Below are 25,236 nucleotides of genomic sequence, written 5' to 3'. Positions count from 1 at the left end.
ATGGTACAGCCTGTGTTCAAAAGTGGTCTCGACTGGCTGGCACAGATGAGCACAACCCCGCCAGAGAGCATGAAGCCTTTGGGGTGGGGGATGGAGAAGAAAGTCACATGACCTAAGTCTTTGTTAGAGAGTGAGAGCAAAGAATAGTGGAGCTAATACTGTGTGGAGGCACATCGGCTGGACTTTTCCAAGCACATGTAGACCTTGTTAGAGGACCACAGCTAGGAAAATACACATTCAGGCTTTCACTTTTGTACCTACTTCAGCTTCCCCCAAATTCCTTGGTCTTTTCTTTTTTTGTGGTGCTGAGGATTAAACCCAGGGCCTCAGTGCATGCAAGGCAACTGAGCTGTATCCTCAGCCTCCTTGGTCCTTTTATATCAGACCCCACAAACAACCTACTTCCCTCCATACATCTAAAACTCAAACCCATCAAAAACTTCAATCCTCAGTGTTAAGGTCTGTAAACAAGTCAAAATAACACCTGGTATTTTGCCAGGGGAATGTTAGAGTTCGTAAACAAGTCTGGATGGTGCCTGGCAAAATGTCAGAGGGAGTGGTTTGAGAAGTAACAAAAGTGAGCCATTAAGTGTGGAGATTCCTTATTGGTTGACTGATGTATCTAGTTTATGCTAATTAAGATAAGCTGTGCAAAATGTATAAATAGCTCTGTTGTCCTACAATAAACGGCTTCCACTCCTGCTGTATCAACGTACACAAGTTATTTGTCACCCCCCTGGTTATTTTGCTGCAGCAGGACTGCGGCACCTCAGAGCTAAGTGCAAAATTAAATCACATGAAGAGGTGCAATGTAAAGAGCTAACATGCCTCCCTAAACCTCCATTCTGCTTCAATAATGGAAAAATAATCATCTTATTATAAGGCCACCATTCAGGCTTGAACTTGCAATTAAGTTGAAATGCCCTAAAGTGACCATTTCCTATGAATAAACATCATTGCACTGGCTTTCATAAGCTGTCTCCAGGCCTCTGCTGACAGAGGAGAGATGAGCTTGTGGACTTTTACATAATAAATCAACAATAGGCCCAAAGTTTTCATGTAACGTAAGAGATAATGGTGCAACTTGCTAAGAAACTAAGTAAGGAGCAAAGAGAGCGATTGAAGCGGGGGCAGTGTGCAATTAAATGTAAAGAGATGGGGAAGGAAGAAAAAGAATGAACAAGGAGAGACAAAAAAAAAATATCCGAGAGAAACAGGAGAATAGAAATAAAAGAAGTGGGGGGCGGAAGGCTAAAGAAAAAAGACAATACATTTCTTAAAATTCCTTTTGTATTTCCAAATTGGAAAGTCCAGTTTTAGATCTGGCGCTAGTTATCATCACTGTGTCTCACTGTTAGCACTTTTGGCTGCATACTGTGTGTTGGACCATACCTTCTGTGGATTTGGCCACAGCCCAGCTAGGTGTTCTGTTTCACTGTTCCTCAGGTTCCTGCCATCACAGAGTCAGTCTAGCAAGATGTCACTGAGAACTCAGCAGAGGAAGGATTCACTTTAGTGCTTTTGATCCCCTAACTCATGAGTTCCTGGAAGCAGGGCCTCATTTCCTCAGTGCATATTAACTGGAGGCTGCCCTGAATTCCTTTTTGTCTCTGACTCAGAGGCTACTGCCCATTTATTGCCCAATGGAAGCCAAGAAGGCAGCAGAAAGTGTGTGCTAGCAAGATGGCATCCCTAGCATAATGCAATGTCATGGGTAACTCCCATTCTCTGTCACATTGTCTTAGTTAAAAGCAAGTCATACCACACTCAAATGGAGGCCACTTGAGAGTCTGAAACAAATATTTTAAATTTTAGTTGTAGCTGCCATTTCACATGGAAATGTCCAATGTGTAAGCACTGACATAATGTGACCCACCCTGCCTGACCTGATAAGATTGGTGCCAGATGAAATATCTGATCCCTGTGTGAAAAAACACCAGGCCCAAGTAAAAATAAGCTTCTTGCTCCAGAAGACACTTGGTCCTAAATGTTCACACTCTAAAAAATGTGTTACTTACCAAAACTAACAACTGCTTGAGACTCACTTGGAAACCCTGTGTTGTTGGAGCTATTAAGTCATAAACTCTGCCCAGTCACGACTAATTCTCCCTGACAAGAACTGTCTTAAAATCACATAATTCAGGGTCTAGAGTCCTATAAATATCTTACTCTGAATCCATCCTAAAGCACTTCTAAGACTCTACTGAAGTCACATGCTACCTTAAAGCAGTAAGTTTTGCTCCATCAATACACTTTTTAGAAAATTGAGTCGGTACAGCAAAGAATAGATGCTGGAAAGTCATCTTCCCTGATCTACTGATCTTCATTTGGCTATACGGAGGAAAGAAAGAATCTAAAAGTATCCTTGTACACTAGCATTTGACAAGGCAGGCTCATCCTTTAGACTTCTCCAAGTACACTCAGTGAAATGTTAGGCTGCTAGTCCTGAGAAAGCTTTTTTTTTCTTTTTTCCTTTGGAATTGATGAATTCTGCATTTGAATGAAATAGGGCTAATATTTTTTTAAAGAGAAACTCAAATCCTTAAACACATTACTATTTGAATAAATATATTTTAACATGATTTTGTATGAATTCTTCATTCAATGTCAACCTTAAATTTCATGTTCTCCAATTTATGTCAAAGTCGATACCCAACATTTCTTCAGTCTAACTTAATTGTACTTTACAAGTTTACAGGAAATTTTCCTTTTTGAAAAATACTAATGTGAAGGACAAGGAGTTGGTACTTCCAGATTCTCCATCTGGCATTGACTAATTTCAGTCCAAATGGAAGTCAATGATGCATCATTATTGAGAGTTCAGAAATCCTGGAAGGCACTGAACAGAAATTCGATAAAGGAAAAATATCAGCACAAGTTCAAATGCTTGTCATGACTCTACAAAGCAACAAAACAACTTGTTTTAGTTAGAAAGTTTGATGATTTAAAGAAAACTTTTGCATGTATTCTTCATAAATTATATTTACTGTAGTAAAGCTATAAGCTGTTATTTATATTAGATATTCTGTCCCAAACAAGTATTTATTAAGTAATCATCACATTTAATGCTATATTTCCATTATGGGTAAAGCAGTGTGCTATGACTTAATGCTATATTTCCATTATGGGTAAAGCAGTGTGCTATGCCAATAATGATAATGATTTTGTCACTATTGATAACACACAGAACACTTTCGGTTGTAAGGCTCTATGCTGAGAAATTAACATGACAATTCACAGTGGCCCTTTGAAGTAGGCAATATTAGTATTCCCTTGTATCAGATAAGAGACCAAAGTTTAAGTTTTAATTTTCTTGCCTAAAATCATACAGTTTATATATTTGCCAGATTTGGAATCTAGACTCTGTTACTTAGGAATCCAAGCTAGCACTAGATACTCTTTTTGGTAATGCCTTAAAATGCCAGAGCTTATTGTGCCTCCAGTATTTACTTTTCAATTCCAAAGAAAAGAATGAATGAGCTCTACTAGCCTTATTCATATAATAAGTTAAAATACAAATTAAAATTTTGGCAGAGATTATTTCAAGAGTATCTCTCAATGATGATGATATTTTCCTCTGAGAAGAATTGATATCATTAATTTTAGAGTTTCAGATGATAATCACTCACATAAATATAATTTAAATTTAGAGAGCTAAATCCTAGAGATTACAAGTTTATTCATGAGATTTCTTGTGAATATGGAATCAGTATTCCTTTTCTCATTTAAATATGCACATCATAATGGCAATTGTAGCTATTCATTTATTGCAGGATGTTACTGAATATTTCTGAGGTACTAAGATAATTTCTAGGAATATCCAGCTGGAAGTGAACACTGAACATTTAAATTTATAGATGAAGAGTCGAGAACTTGCTGCGAATTTAGGGGGAAAGATTAATACATCAACATACTTCTATTCATATTTTGCTTGCCATAAAAATCACACAAGTATATTCAAGCTCAGATTCCCCTTCATGTCTCAACAGAAAGCCATGAGATGAGAATTCTGCATGTAGGAGTATGAAGTGGCATCTGCGTATCACTGAGTGACGCTCTTCATGTCTTCTTACAAGACAATGTACCTGTCAACGTTTAAAAAGATATTCCTTGTGCTACTTTTGATAATAAGGATCTTGTAAAACCTCCAGATATTAACTGCAAAGTAGGTGAATCTCTGACATAAAATAACCTCAGGACTCCAGAGTGCCTGCACAGCCCTTTCTTTCTTTGCTAGCTTGTTCATGGGTTGATTGTATTTCTTATTGTTACTATTCCATGTTCATTCCATGAAGAGTTTGAGCTCAACAGTGGAGAAAGGAAAAGGAAAGTCACAAACACTCGAGAGTACTTGCCAACAGTTAACTGCACTCTTTGAAAAAAAAAAAAGGACTAAAAAATGTATCTCTGCACCTGTAACTTTCACCACATACTCTCACTACAAAAAACACAGTGGCACTGTGCCAGGGAAATGCTCTTGAGGACAGTGTTTTGTCCTGTTATGCTTCCAACTCACTTTCACTTGAATAATTAACGTTTCTTCTAAATTAAGCACAACAAAGTCAATATTTCCTCATCTTTTCTCTAGGGTCTACCAGAACCTAGAGTTATTATAAATGCTTTTGAAAGTAAAAGCAGAAATCACACCCACAGAGTAAAGAGACAATGATACCTAAGAAGGTGTCCTCTTTCATTGGTTTGCATGTGGGCTACTCATTGTCCCAGCATGGATCACTGAATGGTCTTCTCGTCTGCATGACTAAGCCTGTCCTGTATCAGAATTCTGTGTATCTGCACCACTTGTGGCCTGCCATGTCCTGTTGATCAACATGCCCATTGCTGAGCCCATATCAAACCTCCCTAATTATGAAACTATACAATACATCTTTACGTCTAGCAGTCAACTTCGCTCCACTTTCCTTCTTTCCCTGGAACGGTATAAAGATGAGCATCTTCACACTGTGAGGAAGCAGGACGGGGGATATGGAGGACATTGAAAGAGATGGACACAAAGGACACTTGGGAGGCAGGATGTACATAATACTGCTCAGACAGGTCTGTGGGAAAGAAGCGTGCGATGGACGATTTCAGCATTCTTGTTTGAAGAAATACCTAAATGATAGCGTCATGATTGGAGATAGAGAACGCCAATGAATCTGACTTTCCTGGTGGTGTGTACCTATATGAACATACCACGGCGAATCTCACCAGTATGTACACTCACATGACACTAATTCAAAAATAATAACTGTAAGTAAATAGAAAGATCATTAGAGTAAACGGATGGGAACAGGGGAGGGAGGAGGGGAGGGAGAGGAAAAGTACAGGGGACTGAATTAGACCAAGTTATACTCCATGCTTTTATGATTATGTCAAAATGAACCTAATGCTATAACTAAAAAGAACCAATAAAAATAAATAAAATAAATAAATAAAATCTAGTACTTATTTCGGACCTAGCAAATGTGTGACTAGGGTTTTACCAAAGGAAAAAACAAACAAACAACAAAAACAACAAAAAAAGCTTACTATTTCATGACTTTGTATTTCCTAATTGTTAATTGTCCCTGCACTCCATGTACTTGCTGTTAAAAAGGAATGAATACTGCTGGAATGTAGGAGATATATGAGATGAAGGATCAACACTGACACTGCAGATCTTGGTGTTATTTCTTAATTAAATGGCTTCTATTTTTTAAAAAATGTATTATCTCTACATGACACTTATTTCATAATTGTCCTGACCAGACTTCCTGCTGTTCTAAGCATTTAATTTTCTAGAGATTCCACTTCCCACATGATTATTCTACTTAATAACACTTAAGAATTGTACCCTGTTTAAATAGAAAGAAACTCAAAGATGGGAAGGTCTGCTCCAGCCCCACCCCTTCCAGGGAAGCTGATGTGACTGAGGGGTGACAGGTCACCTTCTTGGCTACACTGCCTGGCTTCTGTCCTTCCCTAAACGTTGCCTGGCACAGACAATTTTTCAACTCCCTCTCCTCAGATTTCTCAAGCCAAACAGGCAATGTTGTTACTAGTTTGTACCGTTCTAATTATAACTAATTGTGTCTGTGCATGTGACAATCCAAAATGTGCCCCTCACTGAGGCCGTGGTCAATAATACATAGAAGAGATTTATGAAATTCTAAATGATTGTCAATTGCTAATCATGGTGAAGCCAGCCAATCCCACGTAGGGTTAGAACCAGAATTTGCTTTTTTTCTTCCCTATTTCATGTTATATTTTCAGAACCCTAATAATTACATTTTCCCTTTATGAAACATATATGTGTGTGTGCATAAAATGCTTACCTACACTTTAGTATTTTTATTCACTTACAAATTTCTTTTTGATTTCTATTCATATGCCAGGAGGTCACAACAAAGGATAGCAGATATAAAAACTATAATAGAGATGAACTCTAATCTAATGGATGAATTGATGCTGCAAGAAAGATGGCTGCTGCAGGTGCTCCTTTCTGAAGAGGACAAAGGACTACCACAACCATTTCCAAGTGGATCCAGGAGCGAGTTCCTCATCCCAGACACAGAGCAAGTAGATTTCCAAACCAGGCTGTAAGGATAATCACAGAACACAGAATGCATCTAAGACCTAAAGGAAGAGAAGGTGAATATGTATATATGTCTGCATTATACACTTCTGATATTATATATACATGAAAAAATACAGTTTTGAGTTTCCTCTGTGTAGAATCAGCTATGAGTAAACCAAGGGAAGTTTTGGAGATAGACTATACCTAAATGCTTGTCTTGACCCTGGGGCTTGATAACATGGTTCCAGATCTATTACATCATTTCACCACAAGCAGAAGCATATATTTTCAAATAAGAAATATATTTTCAATAATTTTAACATACTTTTAAAACAGCCCCATCATTTCCCTTGTGTAAAATGAAAATCCGATCCAGAAGGATACATAATAATATATATAAATTGCTAATCTGAGGGACATAGCGTAGCTTCTACATCTTCACTATGCTGTGCATGACTGCTGAGAAGGGTGTGCCGATTGCTGGTTGCAAAGACTGAAGTGTTAAAATCATTTTTGACATCCATTATTTTTTAAACAGCATAGAAGAGAGAGTGAAAAAAAACTAAGAGGTGAAAACATTGATCTTCCTCCATCAGCTTTAATGTAAGAAGGCAAGATACATCCTGTTCTAAATATAAAATTTCATCCAAGATTCATGCATTAGAGAATCACTGTTATTAGGAAAGCAAACATAAAAACAAAACCCTACTACCACCCCATTGTGAAAGATCTTATTGTTCTACTGCCTCCATCATTCCTCAGGAGGACTCACATTCCCATGTGCATGTTCACCTGTGGCAACCTCCAGCTAACTTCATGCAAAGTCATCATGACATAGACATTACACAAAAGGTCCAGTTCTTGATCTCCATAGAGGGTTGTTTGCTAACTACTAAGACATTTGGTTTTTGTGAAAAATAGACCTGCGGTTTAATGGTGATTCTTCTACTTACTATTATCTTTGGTAATTAAAATTTTTCCTTGTCTATAAAATGAAGAAAAGAATAAATACCTCCCAACATAGTTTTAATAACTAATTTCTGAAATACCCCTAATAATATTTATACTTAAAAACACTAGATAAATTATATTATTATACCTTTATGAAGACTATTATTTCTAATATTCTCTTATTTCAAATCCCATGCTTGGAAAATATGTATGCCCAGGCAGAGAATTTTTATTATTATTATTAATTATTACTGTAGGTAATCTGGCTTTTCTGCCAAATGAATTTGCTAATGCCTGTCTCTCTTTGATGTTTTGTAGTTTCACCACAATCCATCCAGGCTTAGATATTGTTTTTATCTTACTCCATATTCAATGCACTTCTTTGATGGAGAGAATCAAAAAACCTTTATTCACATCTTAACAAAGTCTGAGTTTCATCCCTTGTGTATCATCCCTCTGAAAATTTTACACCTCTGCACCTCTCCTCTGTTTGCCTTTTAATGCATGTAAGTCTCACATTTCCCAGCTCTGCCTACGTCTGCATTATATACTTCTGATAAGTTCTCTCTTTTGCTCTTGTGGGATCCTCTGACATAACCTGCCTCGCACACATTATTTTCCAGGCAGCCTCTTAAGAGGCTTCCTCTTGAAAGCCGGCTGCCGGGTCACATGAGCTATTGCCTTTGACAGATCTGGGAGATGGGACACCTGGTAATATGGGAGAGGGAGAGAGGCTGAGCACCCGCAAGGATCCAGCCACAGTCCTGGGCCCTGTTCATCTTCCAGCGCTCACCCCCAGCAGCATGGGCCAGAGATGATTATTCCCCAATTTGACCTCCCAAATTTCCAACTCTCAAAAATGTGAACAGAATAAAATGACTATTTTAACACAGTGATTTTTGAAGGAATATGTTTTTACTTAACAGTTGTCATAAATGAGACTTCTGCTCCAAACCCCTTCATCCACTTTCATACGAGTTTAGAGCTTCTTCCAAGGCACCAATGATTTCAAATTCTTGTTTGGTTGATGGTTCTGTTTCATGTGAATGGGTTTCTTTCTGTTTGATTTTGGCTTGTCTTTCTTTTTTATTGAAGATAGTTTTTACACATTTACTTACTCATGTATTTAATTCTTGGAGAGGCCTAGGTCAGAGCTTGTTGGAGCCTTGGGTTTCCATGACCTTTCCATTTTTCATTGATATGTTAATTTCCATGAAGATGCTCACACTCGTGTTCTCCTGTGCTTTCAGTCAGTTGTCCCTCATTCACTGAAGGATTGTTTGGTAGCAACCCCACTAGCCATTCCCTGGGCCAGTCCTGTGGACAGGAAGCCAGTTTCAGGAATCAGCTTGGGGTGATGTTTCACTTAAGTGCCCCACCCCACACACCCCATGCAGGATCAAGGATCTTTCCTTCCCTCTCCCTTGAATAATAACTTCCCAAGCACGGACCCCAGGCTCTCATCTGGTAACAGACCACATGATGGCCACAGGGTCATCTGTCACCTTTCTGCTTCCCACCTGGTTTCTGACATTTGGGGACTTTCTTTCTTTCAAATTTGAAAAGGACATTTTTAAGAATCTCCTTGAGAAACGAAGATGGACAAATGTAGGATGAGGACCACTTCACCCCAACAATTAGAAACTGCTGGTTCAACACAGAATCTCCACCGGAGATGTGAACGTCTCTAATGGTCACGAGGTCAGCCCAGCATCTCTGTCTTCACCTCCGTCTGTGTACGTAAACTTCCTCCACAGTGAGAATTTGGTAACAAAACACTTCTAGAGTTGTCTCTTCTTAATTCTACTCTCCACATAAAGCCATTTTAGAATTTCTACTTTCATATCAGAAACAACAAAAAGTTGAATAAATACATTTCAAAATTTAGTTTTTTTTTCCTTTTGCCTTTAAAGTACATTCTATTGACAGTATATACGACTAAAGACATAAACTGTTCAAAAGTTACTAATATTGTTTCCATATTTCTTTTTTATTAGTGCGTTAGAGTTATACATAATATTGGGGTTCATTTTTACATAATTAAAGAAGCATTAAATATAATATTCTCCAGCTCAGTCCCCAGTTCTGCCTCTTTCTCTCCCCTCCTTCCTTCCCCTCTTCCCATTCCTTTATTCCAATGGTCTTTCTTCCATTTATTTATAGCTTTTTAAGTTAGTGCATTGCAGATGCACATAAAGGTGAAATTCACATTTCTTTTTTGAGATTTTATAGTCAATGTGATATACACATTAATTTAAGTGCCCCACCCCACCCCATCCCATGAAGGAATTTAGGTTAGTTTTTTCATTTCTTGTTGATTTAAATCTACATAATTACATGTCATTTCATTCGTTTTGCTTTCGTAAGACTCAGAGATTGTCCTTGTTTCATATAGCCTTGCCAGATCGTTTATACACCACCAAATTCCCCCATTTTCATGTATACAATTCAACAATTTTTATTAAATTGTAGAATGTCACAACCACCACCACAGTGTGATCATGGAACAATTCCATATATCCAAAAAGAAACTTCACATGTCAAAAAGTCACCACTGGTGCCACCCGCTTCTCACCTCACCTCCAGGCCCCCTCTCCCCTACTCTGTCTTTCGTGTTTCTGCAGGACATTTCACATGAGCAGAGTCATACGAAGTGTGGTCTCCTGGGTCTGGCTTCTTTCATTTAGCAGGAGGAGCTTGAGGTTTACCCACACTGCAGCTTAGGTGAGCACCTGGTTCTTTCTTGCTGCCAAATACTCCTTCGAGTGGATACTCCACTTTTCAAATGTGGATACTCCACGTTTACCCATTGATAGATTCTTGGGTCTTATGTTTTTAAAATGTCAAACACAGTCATGATTCCAAAAAATGAAAGTGCACAGAGGCAGGTTGTTATAGACATGTCTTCTTTGATCTTTTTATTCCCATTCATTATGTTTACGTGTTCTCTTCCATTGCTCTTCATTTCATGGGTCCTGTATTTCTCTTTTATAAACTGATGTGTAGAGGTTCCTATGTATGTGTCGATGTGTGTGCATCATTTTTATAAAAATTTTGTGTTTTGCCCATTACGGGTTTTTCTTTTTTTTTTCATTTTCTAAATTTTGAGGGATTTTTTTCATAGAATAGAAATATGTCTTTACTTGTGTTATATGTTGCAATACAATTCCACTTTGTCTTCATTTTTGTTTTAAGTTTATGATGACTGGTTTAGTCAGCTTTTTTGCCACCATGACTAAAGGACCTGACCAGAACAATTTTAAAGGAGAAAAAGTGTATGCGTGGGCTCAAGGTTTCAGAGGTCTTAGTTTATAGACGATCAGCTCCATTCCTCAGGGTTCTAAGGGAAGCAGCTCACATCATGATCAGAAAGCAGAGAGAGGTCTCAGCTTCCCAGATACAAATATATGCTCCAAACCCACATCCAATTAACTGCTCCCTCCAGCTACAACCCGCCCATCTCCAGTTACCACTCAATTAATCCAACCAGGGATTAATTCACTGATTAGGTCAAACCATAACCCAATAATTTCTCCTCTAAACCTTCTTACATCATTTCATACATTAGCTTTTGGGGGACACCACATCAAAACCATAACAATGACATTGCAATTGCAAATTTTTTATTTTTATTTTTTCAGTTTAACAAAATTTACTTGAGGACAAAAAAGATGCTAGAACTGGGTAATAGTCCACATCAAAGATGGCTCAAAATTCCCACCTCCACTGTGCAAAGTTACATTTCTACCTAGAGAAAAATTTATAGTCAATCAAAATAATCTGATTGACTACAATTGGCATTTGTATGAATGAACATGGTCTGATTAGTTGGCAGCCTGAGATTGGATGAAGCTTGAACTGATGTAATTGAGACTTCAGGTGCTTGCTTAGTTATAAAAGTATGTTCTTAGTTCACAAGTTAATTTACATTTTTCTTTTTTTTTCATTTTAAAATTTGTTCTCTTTATATGTACATGAGAGGAGAGACTATTTTGATATATTATGATACAGAGAGTAAATCTTACTCTAATTAGGATCCCATGCCTTTGGTTATACAGGATGTGGAATTTCACTAGTAACATATGCAAATATGAACACAGGAAAGTTATGTCTGATTCATTCCACTCTCTTTCCTATTCATATCCCTGCTCCCTTCCTTTCATTCCCCTTTGTCTAATCCAGTGAACTTGCATTCTTCCTTTTACCCCCACTTGTTGTGTGTTAAGCATCCACATATCCTAGAAAACATTCAACATTTGTTTTTTGGGAGGATTGGCTTATTTCACTTAGCATGGTAGTCTTCAGATTCATCCATGTTATGGCAAATGTCATAAAATCATTCATTTTTATTGTATAGATAATTTTCTTTATTCATTTATCTATTGAAGATCACCTAGGTTGTTTCCATAGCTTAGCTAGTTGAGCTTCTATAAACATTAATGTGGCTACATCTCTGTAGTACACTGAATTTAAGTCCTTCAGGTGTATACCATGCTCTTTTTTTGTTACTATGGCTATGTAGTATAATTAAGTTCTTATATTGTGATGCCTCCTGCTTCAATTTTCTTTCAAAAGATTGCTTTGGCTATTTTGGGCCTCTGGTTTTCCAAAGTGAATTTCATGACTGATTTTTCTATTTCTATGAATAATGCCATTAAAATTTTTAATAGGAATGTCATTAAGTCTGCATAGCATTTTTGGTAGTATGACCATTTTGACAATATTAATTCTGCCTAACCAAGAACATGGGAGATCCTTCCATCTTCTAAGGTATTCTTCAATTTCTCTTTAGTGCTCTGTAATTTTTGTTGTAGAGGTATTTTCACCTCTTTTATTAAATTGATTCCCAATTTTTTAAGGCTATTATGTATGGGGGAGTTTTTGCTTTCAGCTGCCTTATCATTGTTGTATAGGAATGCAATTGATTTATGGGTATTAATTTTATATCCTGCTACTTTGCTGATTCATTTATGAGTTCTAGAAGTTTTTTTGGTGGGATTTTGGGGGTCTTCTAAATATAAGATCCTGTCATCAACAACAGGGATAATTTGAACTCCTCTTTTCCTATTTGTATTCTTTTAATTATTTTTCTTTTGCCTAATTGCTCTGGAGTTTCAAGGACCATGTTGAGTAGAAGTGGTAAAAGAGGGCATTCCTTTCTTGTTCCAGTTTTGAGAGGGAATGATTACAATTTTTCTCCATTTAGAATGATGTTGACCTCAGGTATAATGTATAATGTTGAGGTATGTTCTTCATATCCCTAGTGTTTCATGTGTTTTGAACTTGAATGGACTCTGTATTTTGTCAAACAATGTAATCATTTTTAATGTCACCAAACTGTATTTTGTAACTAGATAAATTCTGAGTAATACAGTATTTCTCAGGTTTTCTTCAAATTAGGCTCAAATATTGGATTTTCATTTTTCCTATAAATTTTTACATTTATTTATATTATCCATTTAAAGAAGGTTAAGTTTCATAGTTACTGAGGTTAATTTCTAATATGTGTATTCTATTCAGCTGGTCCGTTTATTCATGTGCCCAGAGCAGACTTTTAATTATAAAATATTTGTATTATGTTTTAAGATTTGTTAAATCTACTGGTAAAGTAGATTTGTGGTCTTTGTCACCTGTAAATTTTTTCCCCCTCTTATACTGGAAAATACCCATTCTACTTTTTTAGATTATCCTCTTCGATTTTTGAATGTTTGTTTTTCTATGTAAACATTGGAGTCATTTGCTTATTTCCAAAAAAAAAAAAAACTTATTCTTCATTTTATTGATATTTACTAAATGGGAAAATTAAATTGCACAAAGCTGAGATCTTTTTGATAATGTTTGATCCTGTCCACATAATTACGTTTTGAATAGAAGGTCTTATGACCACCTAAAATATGCCATGATTCCTGATGAACCCACAGTAAAATATGAGAGCCATCTGACTAGATATAGTGAATTTCCTTTATATATTTACTTGAATAAGGACATATCTGGGTCTGTGGAAAGCTAACATTTTAAATCTGCACATGCCCTGTTGAAATTTCAGTCTCTTTAGACCTAGATGAATACTTGTAATAATGCATCAGGAAATGACCTCAGGTTTTTCTTTCTCAAGTGAATTTATTCCATTTAGAGCTGAAGAAGATGTTGTTACTTCCTATTATTTTCACTACTTTTTTATTCCAACACAGTTTAAAATTTATTCTGTGTGCCTTGTTTCTTAAAACAGCAGTTTCCTTTGCATTTTTTCTTCAAAAATGCATTATACCATAATGAGAGGCTTTGTCAAACTCATTACTTCTGATACTTCATTTTTATTGCAACATGTTTTAAGTTAATTTTATTTTCCTTATTTCTTAAAACGTTCCTTTGCTTAAAATTTCCTTGCAAACTGTTTTAATGGGTATTTTACAGTATAAGAGTGGGAAAAATTTTACAGGTGACAAAGACCACAAAGTCCTTTAGATGGCACTATATCTTAAAAAGCACAAGACCTAAATATAGAAAACTTTACACTATTTGATTTAATATATATGGTAGATAACGTGTTGAATGTGCAGATTTTCTATTTCTTCTTCTGTCAGTTTTAATTGTCTCTTTCAACGAAATTTCATAAAATATTTTTCATGCTTCATCATAACATACTCAATTTTTACTACTTGAAGGATCAGTGCACTTTTGAAAACCACGAATTCTATCATTTTGGGGATTGAGTTCACACATATATACACATCATCATCTCATCATCATCATCAAATAGGTTAGACTCATGCCTTTATCAATTTTCCATATGCCTTTCCTGTCGACTATTGAGCCTCCCATCATATATGTGAATTTGCTCTTTTCTCTGCGAATTCTGTCAGTTTCTGCTTCATATCCACTGGAGCGGTGACTCTACATACATAACACTGTAATTTCTTCTTCTATGTCCAACCATTTATTTCTTGTGTTTTTTTGGATCAATCATAAATAGATTTGCTACACCTTTTACCACAATTAGATTAGTTTAATACTCGAGGGCTGGGGATGTGGCTCAAGCAGTAGCGTGCTCGCCTGGCATGCCTGCGGCCCGGGTTCTATCCTCAGCACCACATACAAAGATGTTGTGCTGCCCAAAACTAAATAATAAATATTTAAAAATTCTCTCTCTCTCTCTCTCTCTCTCTCTCTCTCTCTCTCTCTCTTTAAAAAAAATACTCTTCAAATAGTGACTTTGGAAATTACAATTCATATAAAATATTGCCCTTTGCTCTTACTTCAAAGGCAACATGTTTTTTTCTCTGTTGCCTTTTGGCCTGTTTTCAGCAATTTGCTTATTTCATTTTTATTCATTTTGCTGTTTTTTTTCCATTTCTTTCTTTAAAATTATCTTTATAATAGATTTTCTAGTTACTTTCACTGGAAGTGTAAAAATGTGTTACCCTTTCCCATCTGCAAACATAACTCAGAGTAATATTTCCAAACATATGACACTGAAATGTGATGAAGAGAAGATCAATTATAAATACAATAAAATAAAAACTATGATATGATGAAGTATGCGCTTTATTACTAATGTATTAAATAATAGGATTTAGTGTTGGTTCTGATATCTACTGTCATTTGAAAATAATTATGAGTTAACTACAATTTGAGTATCTGCAATGAATGTGTGATACAAAAATAGAGATGATTTCTGTTGGTGATGAAATCTCAAGTACTTTTTCTTATGTCTGCCTACTTATATTCTTAAGTGAAAAAATGCTGAATTTTTTTATGGATTGTAAGAAAATAGACAAAGTGCTTCTTATCCATGGTTATGGTAGAGCACCTAAGTTCTCTCCATGTTTCCTGTGTGCCCCAAGCAAAGAACTTCTACTATAGAGACTCAGGAGAGGGTTTGCAAGTGTTGGGCCTCTGGATAAGAAGACCCTGTCCATGTGTGCACATGCATTTCCCAGGCACGTGAACACCAAGGGTGAAAAAGCAAGATTCTGCAAGCTCTCCTGATAAGGAAGGGGACTATCAGATCCTGGGTGAGCTGACATCATGGTTAAATTCTTTATTATTAGGATGTTCACTGAAGGTAATGTTAGTGTTCACAATAGCACCAGGAAAGCCCAGTAGCTGAGATCTTCTCCAGGCAAAAATGTAAGGCCTTTCCACTGCATCCTACCACTTTCAAAAGAAATTGATACAAATAAGAGTCTGATACAATTAACTGATACATTAACCCCTCTGAAATTCATATCATAAAGCTCTATGTGGGAGACATCTTTATTGGACCCTGACTCCAAATAATTCTTGTAAATCTTGCAAAGAACAAGATGTGTGACTTCATTTTGGGTGGGTCTAAAGTGTTCTTTGTATTTAAGTAGCCAACAATAATTACTTTCAGACAATAATCATGGCCCTGTTACCTCATTACTTCAAGATGGTGAAACCCCTCACGGTATCCTCAGTTTTCACAGGAAGGTGTTAATTCTACCTTAGTTCAGCTATCTTTTAAATATGGTTTGTTATCTAACAAGTATAATGGAACATCATTGAAGGTCCCTGTAGGGGATATGATACAGAACAGACTGTCATTCTGTATCATCTAAAAGTATTTTTGTTGTTGGGGCTGGGGTTGTGGCTCAGCAGTACAGTGCTCACCTAGTACATGCAAAGGGCTGGGTTGAATCCTCAGCACCACATATAAATAAATAAAATAAATTGTAAAAGTGTTGTTGTGACAAATATTAACATGATACATAAGATTCTAAAAGACATGGACTTTGTTACATTTTAAATCACAAAAAACATGTGGAAAACTTGTGCTGTTTTCTGCCACTTCAGAATGTTCTGATATCACATGCTGACCGTATTATCCAATTTGCTCCAAATATTTTTTTTTCATTTAATGATGTAACTAATCATATTTTAATAGTTACTCGATATTTCTTACAGTTTTTTTAAAGAGAAGATTGAAATTTTTATTGAATCATTTTCTTTTAAATTAAGAGATAATCAGCACCTTCCGGTCATGATGTTAGTTCTAAAACCCCTGCCCTGTACTATAACAGAATAGGGAGAATAAGAAGAAATACAACTCATGGTCTCATCTGTGTCCTAGAGAAACCATACCTAAATTCAAATCATGTCCTATCATCATCCAAATATAAGCTGATCCTACATATAATTAAATTTATAAACAAAATTAAGCTATGAATAAATCAAAAGATTAAAGTAATAATTCTCTTTAGTTGCCTCCCACGCACTGGCTCAAAGAAAGTCATTGAAATTAATGGCAAATTGATTCTAATTTCATTATTAATCAGCTATATAATAATACAAAATACTAATTGCCTCTCATATGTTTTAACCTCAAAAGGATCTAAGGTTAAATCTAGGATTTCTCAGATCCAAATCAAAGAAGAAGTTTATTCAAAACAAAAGTAAATAAATGAAAAGACATTTATATGAATAAATTGAAGAGATTTATATTTTGTAGTGATAATTCTCAGGCTCTTATTCTTAAGAAAATATCACATAGTTCAATTTGCATGATCTTTCCATGTATTCTCTACAAGATTGCCTTTAAGTAATTAGAAATCCATTAGTAACATCAGATTTCTCTTTGCCCAGTAGAGGGCACTGCTACATACAGAAACCAACACATCTCAGGACTAGGTTCTTCAAGAGTTTGTGAATGAAGGACCCTATTAACTCCTGTATCTAGAAAAACACAATTTTACTTCTTAAAATGGAACTAAGTGACAGTAGAGATACCAGGAAGTAAAATGTACACATGTCTAAGAAATAACTACGGAGCTATGCAGCTTTGGTAGCTCATATTATCATTGATATGAGTTATGGAAGTGTTTTCAAACAATGAGTCAAAAGAGAGTCAGACATTGTTTTTTTAGAATTCATATTCAGCAGTAACATTGAAAAATTATAAATTATCTTCTTTTGTTTTATCCCTGTTTACTAGAATTACAACAGGTAGAGTTCTTGAAGACCAATGCCAAGAGTGTCCTCATGGTTTGGGATGAGATTTCTTCTAGATTTGAAGATCCTACTCCAGTTGAATCTCCACAGTAAGCAATTCTTTTGAATCAAAAACTTCATCATTACCCTAAGTACATGTATGAAGAGACAAATGGTGTAAATACCCTTTATGTGCAACCAGAGACATGAGAAATTGTGCTTTATATGTGTAATATGAATTGTGATGCATTATGCTCTATGCATAACAAATTAGAATTAAAAAATTCAAATTATGATCTAGTTTTAGATCACTATATAATCTCTCTCATGATGATATTGGTATCCTACCACTAAACATTGAAGTCACAGTTTCCAATAATCCTTCTCACAGACACCAAAATAATAAAATTATAGATCTTTTTTTTTTTTTTTTAACATCAGAGCACCCTGGTTTAAGAAACACATAAGTCTAATACTCAAAGGAAAACACATCTATTCTTTTCTACTAAACATAGATTAATTTGTTTCCACTCTATAAATTTATCAAACCAACTCTCTAAAACTGCTGTGTTAATTTGTCAGTCACATAAATTTGATACATATCATCTTAGGATATTTACCTCAAAACGTTTCCCCAATATTTCTTAACTTAAATCATATCTTGTAAAATATATTTGACTTTTTAAGTCTGTCAACAGAAGTATAATTAATTATTTTTTAAAAAGACTTAATTCGGGATGTTTAGAATTTAGATCCCTTTTCAAACTTAAGATTTAGGAGAAATGAAGGGAATTACGTATTCTTTAATGTGTTCGGTGCTTACAAATAAATATTGGTGGTTTAGCAATGATGATGATGATGATGCAGCTTGTCTGTACTCTATTATTTAAATCTTGACTAAGAGGAATGTCTAAAAAAATTAAATAAGTGTGAGCATATGTTAAATATTTCCAGCTCGTTGATTTTGTAGCACCTAAATCAACACTACCATGTGCTGACTCTCCTATTACAGCACTCTGCAGGGAGGAGAAGAAATTGGTAATTTGACAGAAAATTACCAGTCAAAATAGTTTCTTTATAAAAAAGATACTGCCTACAGAAATCTCCAGGAACCGACTGTAAATTATTTTACATTTAAACATTTGACCTGAAAATATGAAACCACCTTCTTCTGCCATCATAAAAAAATTCATGGATCTAGACTATAAAATAAGGGAAAACAGCTCATATGAATGAGGAAAAGTCATTTTTTGACTTAGTGTGAAATGTTTTTATTTTGATTCTAGGCTCTTCCACTTCCTTACCTGGCTACCTTAGTCATCCACTCAGTTGCTTAGGAACAATATTCTCCTCCTTGGAAGATTGATGCTTTACAGTAAACATACATAGCACTTGCTATACTGACGGATGTGTTTGGTGACTAGTAAGTCCTGGTGATTATTACTAGCTCTGCAAATCATTTGTTATTTGACATTGTGCAAATTCTATTTTTTTTTTAATAGGGGCAAGACAAATAGGGAATGAGTGGATCATATGTAGTCCCATAAACCCTACATCCTAGACTGGGTATAGATGGTCTGCAAACACCGCAACCAATCATCCTGTAAAGAAAGGTCCCACACCTATAAATTCTTAGCTTCTTTGAGTCTCTTCCTTGTGCCTCAACGTAGAATCATAAAGCCTACCTAACTTATCAAGGTGTTGTTACCTCAAAATGCAATAATTTAAAAAAAAATGAAAGTGAAACACTTTGCAAGTGGCAAAGTGCTATGTACATATTAGGGTATATAATGAATTGGTAAAACATACAACAATTAAAAATGGCTTAAAACACTCCATTGCACACTCTGTCATATGGGGAAATTGTTTAGAAAGATAATTTTGAAGGAGAAGTTTATATTGGCTTGTAAAGAGCACATCATTATTTACAACATCATTATAATTTCTTATTCTGTGGAAATGATGTTTACAATATTCAGAGTTTTGTCTGAAAAGGGGTGGATTTATTTGGTAGATAAAAAAATAATGTTGAATATATTCTTAAAGTAGAAGATATATTTACATTTTACTTTTAAGGTAAGTTTTAATTTATGTTTTAATTTGTTTATTTTTTAACTTGTTCTAATTAGTTATCCATGGCAGTAGAATGTATTTTGACACTTTGTACACAAATGGAGCACAACTTCTCCTTCCTCTCCCTGTGCATTGTGCAGAGTAATGAATCAGTTTCCAAAGCTTACTCAGAAGGAAAATTTTACTGTTTACTGATAAGAAAACCCTGTTCCATACACAGGGATTTATATCAGAGTTGCTCTGCAGAGACATATGTTCATTTCTTATTTGGGATTTTTTTAAGAAAATGATGACATGTGTACCTTAAAATTCTCTTCTGAAGAAAGCAATGACCATGTGGAAAACCCCATCTTGTGTCCCTCTGGAGGCCCAGCACTTGACAAGCATCGTCAAGAGCTCAGCCTTCCTGAGGACCCGCTCAGAAGAAAGGTGGTGAAGAGCTTGAGCCTTTTATTTCCTTTCAGTGCTTTCCCCCCAGACAACCATGGCTCCTGGGTCCCCCTAGTGTCCACCCAGAGATGTCTTCCTCACTTGGATGAGACAGAGACTGTTTTATAGCCCAAACAAACGTTTCTAGTGGCTCTGAGACAATTAGCACTATTTAATTCACTGCTCCCCGGTTAATCCATCTCCTTGTTGAATCTGGAAGTTCCCAACCCCCTCAACATGCACACTCACACTCACACTCACACTCACACTCACGTTCCATATCTGTCTATATCTGGATGGGTAGGTGGGTAGGTAAGTTAGTCTTTGACATTTGTGGAATCGCTAAGCCCAAGGTGTTGCCTTTGGGGACTCATCCCTTTACCGGTTCATATTTACAAGAACAAATGTGCTCTGGAAGAAATAGTGTCTCTTATGGTGAGAAAAAAAAAATTGGCAACCGTACTCAGGGCACAAGGGTACCATATACATTGTCTTTTCAAAGACGAATGACATCAGAGCTTAAATCCAGCTCTCTCTATATCCCTCTGAGCATCGTGGTGTAACACGCAGTAGTTTTCTCTCTATTATACCCACAGATACACATTTCTCAGTTCTGGACACTCCTTGTTCGGCTTCCCTCCTCAGTGCTGTCTATGTCCTGTAGCCTGGAGTGGAATCCCTGGCATCTAGGTCTGGCTCCCTTGGTTGGAGTGGACAGTCTTGGAGGAGACTCTCCCCTTCTGACACCTGTCTCTGAACATGGACCACAGGGCTATTCTATGAACCCTTGTGACCTTTTTCTCAGCCTGGGAGCCACAGAAGAGGCAGAGCTGGTGTCTGTTGAGTGTCCTGGGTCTCAACCCCTGGGTGCAGTGCCCATCTCACAGCAGGTGCGTGGTGAGCACTGATGAATAAACAAAGTTGGGAGATACAAGGATTTGAAGGAGAGAAGCAGGAATTCACTTTTACAAAACTTTGGAGTTATTACATCTTATTTTAAATAGCAGAAAATATTATTGGGACTGCTTTATGGCTAACTAAGAAAAGAGGTGAACCAAGAAATAATGACTCACTCAAGAGCGTATCATGTGCGAGGCGTGTCACCGCATAGACTGCCCTGGAAAGGCAGAAGAATGGGGTGGCTCACGGAAGAAAAATGTGGCCCCCAAAAGGTGACTTCTGTCTGTGGGGATTTTTCAAAAGAAACATATTGTGCGTAGAAAGTTGATCATGGGGCAGGGAAAGATGATGAAGGAATGATCCACAGGCCATCAACACTACTGTGAGACACTCTCTCAAAGCTGAATACACGTGCTAATTTAATGATTGTAACTAGCTGAAAATGATGTCACGATAGCATTCAATAACATGGAACCAAAAATCCACAGAGCATAGCACATGCAAGGTCACCACCCCCACATACACACACTGTGATAAGGAACTCAGAACCATGATCAAGCTCTTTGTAACAGTGACCCAGCACACCAGAGGAAGGATGAGAAAAAAGCTCAACTCTATGTCATCAAATTTCACGCCAACTACTATAAGAGACATAATATAATTTCTAATGCATTTTCAGCATTTTTAAAGGAATAACATCTAAAATACCCTGTTCTACAAATATTTCTACTGTTTAAACCATAATTCATTAAAACCATGTAATTCTATTTAATTTTGATGATATTCCTTTAGTCTTCAAAATAAGTATTTCTACAGTTATACTTACATTTTTCATTTGGTATGTATCCAAGTACAGCTCTCTGCAAGTTATGTATAATATAAGCTAAAAATAATGTCTGGGTATTTGTTTCAGAACAGAAGGAATTCTAGACTAATGTGACAAATGGCATTCCCCCAACTGCACCCATAACTATTCCATTTTGGTTTAGAGTCAGCTCCAAGACTAGTTAGAGACTCAAATGTCTATCTCCATGCACTTTAAGTTTGTGACATTCAAAACTGAAATACATTTGCTACTGTATGCTTTAATCCATTGGTATAATGGTGAATTCCAACAAACTTCTCCCATTTCACTTATTTAAGCAATATTTTAATGGTCAACCTTGTGTACAAAGTTTGAAATGTGAACTTTAGGAGAAGGAAAAACGTATGCAGTGCATAATACTCAGGTTCGAATTGTTGTATAGTCCAGTAAAACCCTCCTGGATGTTTTGGTATGCCAAATAAGAATATAAAATCATTATGACTCAAGTAACTAAGAATTAAATGGCATTGAAATTAATTTATAATGACCAGAATTAAATTGTTTCCTTTTAATATGTTCCTATCAAATATAACTATGTTTTCAATTAGAATAATTGAAGAAATAATATCTAAATGGTAGGGATGAGATTCTAAAGAACGTCAAAAGGACAAATAAAAAAGATTTCAAACTTCTGTTCCTTAAGCATTTATTCAAGCATCCTGTTCCCACCATTTCAAATAAATCATAGCAGCCTGCCCAGTCCTATTTTGTCATCTGCAAAAGGAATGGTCATCATGATACCATGAAGTACAACATCCTATGTGTGAAAGTTATTGCCAAGGAATAATTCCTCATTGTCACCAATTTTGTGAGGTAGTCAATACTTTTAAAATAGTGGGAAGTGGGTGTTGGATGATCACTGGGAGTAATGAAGAGCTCAACAGTCTTGCTGATTGTGACACGGACTATGTCCAAAGGGAACACATTTTATTTTGGTTAGAAATAGGTTGGCAAGAACTCAACTCTGAGCGAGCAGCCCCATGGATACTCATTAATTTTAATTGAATGAATTGAATGTCCAGTCTAGATACAATTTTTCAAACCCAATTAATGAGGTACTTAGGTGTTGGCAAAAGTGACTGCAAGGCTTCTTGCTAATTTAAAGAATTTGGAAGATGGGCAAGATGCCTGGAATTTATAAAGGAGTCAGTGCAGTAATTTTATTTAAAAAGGGAAAAACAGATGATACTGTATGCACTAGGAAGCTTGGCTTATTTATGTACTTGTACGCAAGAAGAATGAATTTAAATGTCAGTTTTAAAATACCTAGATAAGAGCAGGCTACAGGGGAGCAAATAATGCTGCCTAAGTAACAACAACAACAAAAAACCTCATATTCCTTATATTTCTCACTGCGTATATGAGCCAAATTCTTATGTTCTCTCAAGATCACCTTTATCTTTTCAATTATTGTCTGATTTGAAATTATTCATATTTTTTCTTCTTTTGACAAAATGTTAATATTTTCTCATCTAAACTGTCATTTAAGCATCACTCCCTAGATTAAATTTTATTGAGAGATTAACTTTGTACAGAATAGCATGCATTTTTAAAACTTCTATCACAATACGTGCCGATGTGATAGGCTATGCTGTTTTATTTAAAATAAATATCCTCACATCGATTTACTTGTTCAGCTTGATCTTCCCATTCTTGTGTGCAAAGTGGTGTTGGCTTTGCTAAGTCAATTTGAAGAGAGAAAGTTCTCTGGGTTCCCAGGGTGGAGCTGAGATGGAGCTGGCAGAAGCCAGGGAGAAGAAAGAGGAGCAGGAGCCGTGGTTCAGACTCAGAGCAAAGGCTTATCGTGTGAGATCCCTGTGCAGAACAAGCCGGGAAGGTGAAATCACGGAGCAGCCTGAAGGAGAAAGTGAGCCGTTAGAGGAAGAGGGAGGGTGTCTGCCTCAGGTCCAACAGGAAAGAAAAAATAATGAATGGTAGGACACACGGGGCCCACTGGTGAGACTGGCAGCAGATCAGGATTTGAGGTACCAAGCATGCCAGAGTGAGTGCATATGATGGACAGGGAGAGCTGGCATGTGACAAGGACTGCAAACAAGAGTAAAGGGGTGTGGAAGAACCATTTCATGTTGCTCTGGCTACCAGCTTTAGGGACAGAGTCAATGATTTATGAGGCTCTCAGAAGGCAGAGAGAGACTTCACCCATCAAAAGTTCAAATGTTGATTTTCAATGTTTGGAGTTACTTCTATGTAACATATTGTACTTTGTATAATATTTATGGTTGTATAATGCACATATTTTAGAGAGAGGAGAACTAGCCATGTACATAGTGACATGCTAGGTGTTGATTATTTTAAAATAAAAAACGGTGTTTCTAAGGTACAACATTTGAGATTGAATTTGATTATAATCCAGTGGAAACAACACAAGGAATTACCTAAGAACCTCAGGCTCCAACAGAATGGGGAGCACCGACATGAGGAGCAGACGGGTGTCTCCAGGATGCAGAGGGAGTCCGGGCAGCCATGCCTGCCGAAAGGGCTGATGCCGAGGCTGGAATCCTCTAGATTTGCACCTTTCGTCTGGGCTCATCTCAAATCCTTCTATTTAATCCCCCTTCCATCAGCCTCTCTGTTTTTTCTGTTTTTTTTTTTTTTTCCCCTCTGCCATATGGTAGATAGAAACACGTGTTCACTCCCTTGCCAAACTTACAGATGTAGACCAAAAGCAGGAGGAAAATATTCTGCCAGGCTGGGCTTGGATCCCTCAGCTCTGCATAGGGTGGGGTTCGGGGCATCAAATGGCTGCCTGTGGCCTCTGCTATCCTGGAGAGGGGGAGGGATCTAATACAAAACTGGAACTGTCACTCTTTTTAAATGATGTTGTTTTTATATAGCTCTCACATGTGGTATGGTTTTTCTCAGATGCCTGATATGTCTGGATTATCAAAACACATACTGTATAAAAATGAAGGCATCAAATGCCGATGAAAATCTCATGGTGACTGGGCGGGCCTTGTCAAGCACCAGCCTGAAGGGAGACAGTTGTAAATTGGCAGGGACATTAAATAGCACACGGTGACAGCTCTGCCTGAAGTCATTATTTTTTTTTAATGAATTTTTTTTTTTCACCTAAAAGGTAGGTACCTAATCTGTGGGGTTTTGAAGGCACGGGGCAGGAGGATCAGTGGTCTGTGACTCTTGTCCTCTGGTGTGCCCTCCCCCACCCCTGCACCTCCTGGTCCCTGCCTCTGTGGGCTGGTGCTTTGCAGTGCTGATTTTCTTGGAGGTTACTAATGGAACAGCTAGGTCTCAGCTCTTGACTTGCTCCCCAGCCATGTCCCCTAGCACACTTCCTAATGACCACTCATCTGCACACTTCCCTTCTGCACAAAGTGGTGCCTCATGGCTCTTCCGTTACTGTACCGCCTGCATCCCCTGGTTGGTCATTTAGAGATCCTTCATGTTCAGTCAGCGTTTTTGCTACTGTGACTAAAAGGATCTGACCAGAGAGACTGCAAGGAGGAAAAGTTCATTTGAGGGCTCACAGTTT

The sequence above is a fragment of the Urocitellus parryii genome, chromosome 1, assembly GCF_045843805.1.
Source record: "Urocitellus parryii isolate mUroPar1 chromosome 1, mUroPar1.hap1, whole genome shotgun sequence".
NCBI classification, from domain to species: domain Eukaryota; kingdom Metazoa; phylum Chordata; class Mammalia; order Rodentia; family Sciuridae; genus Urocitellus; species Urocitellus parryii.
Note: the sequence above shows the minus strand (reverse complement) of the source record.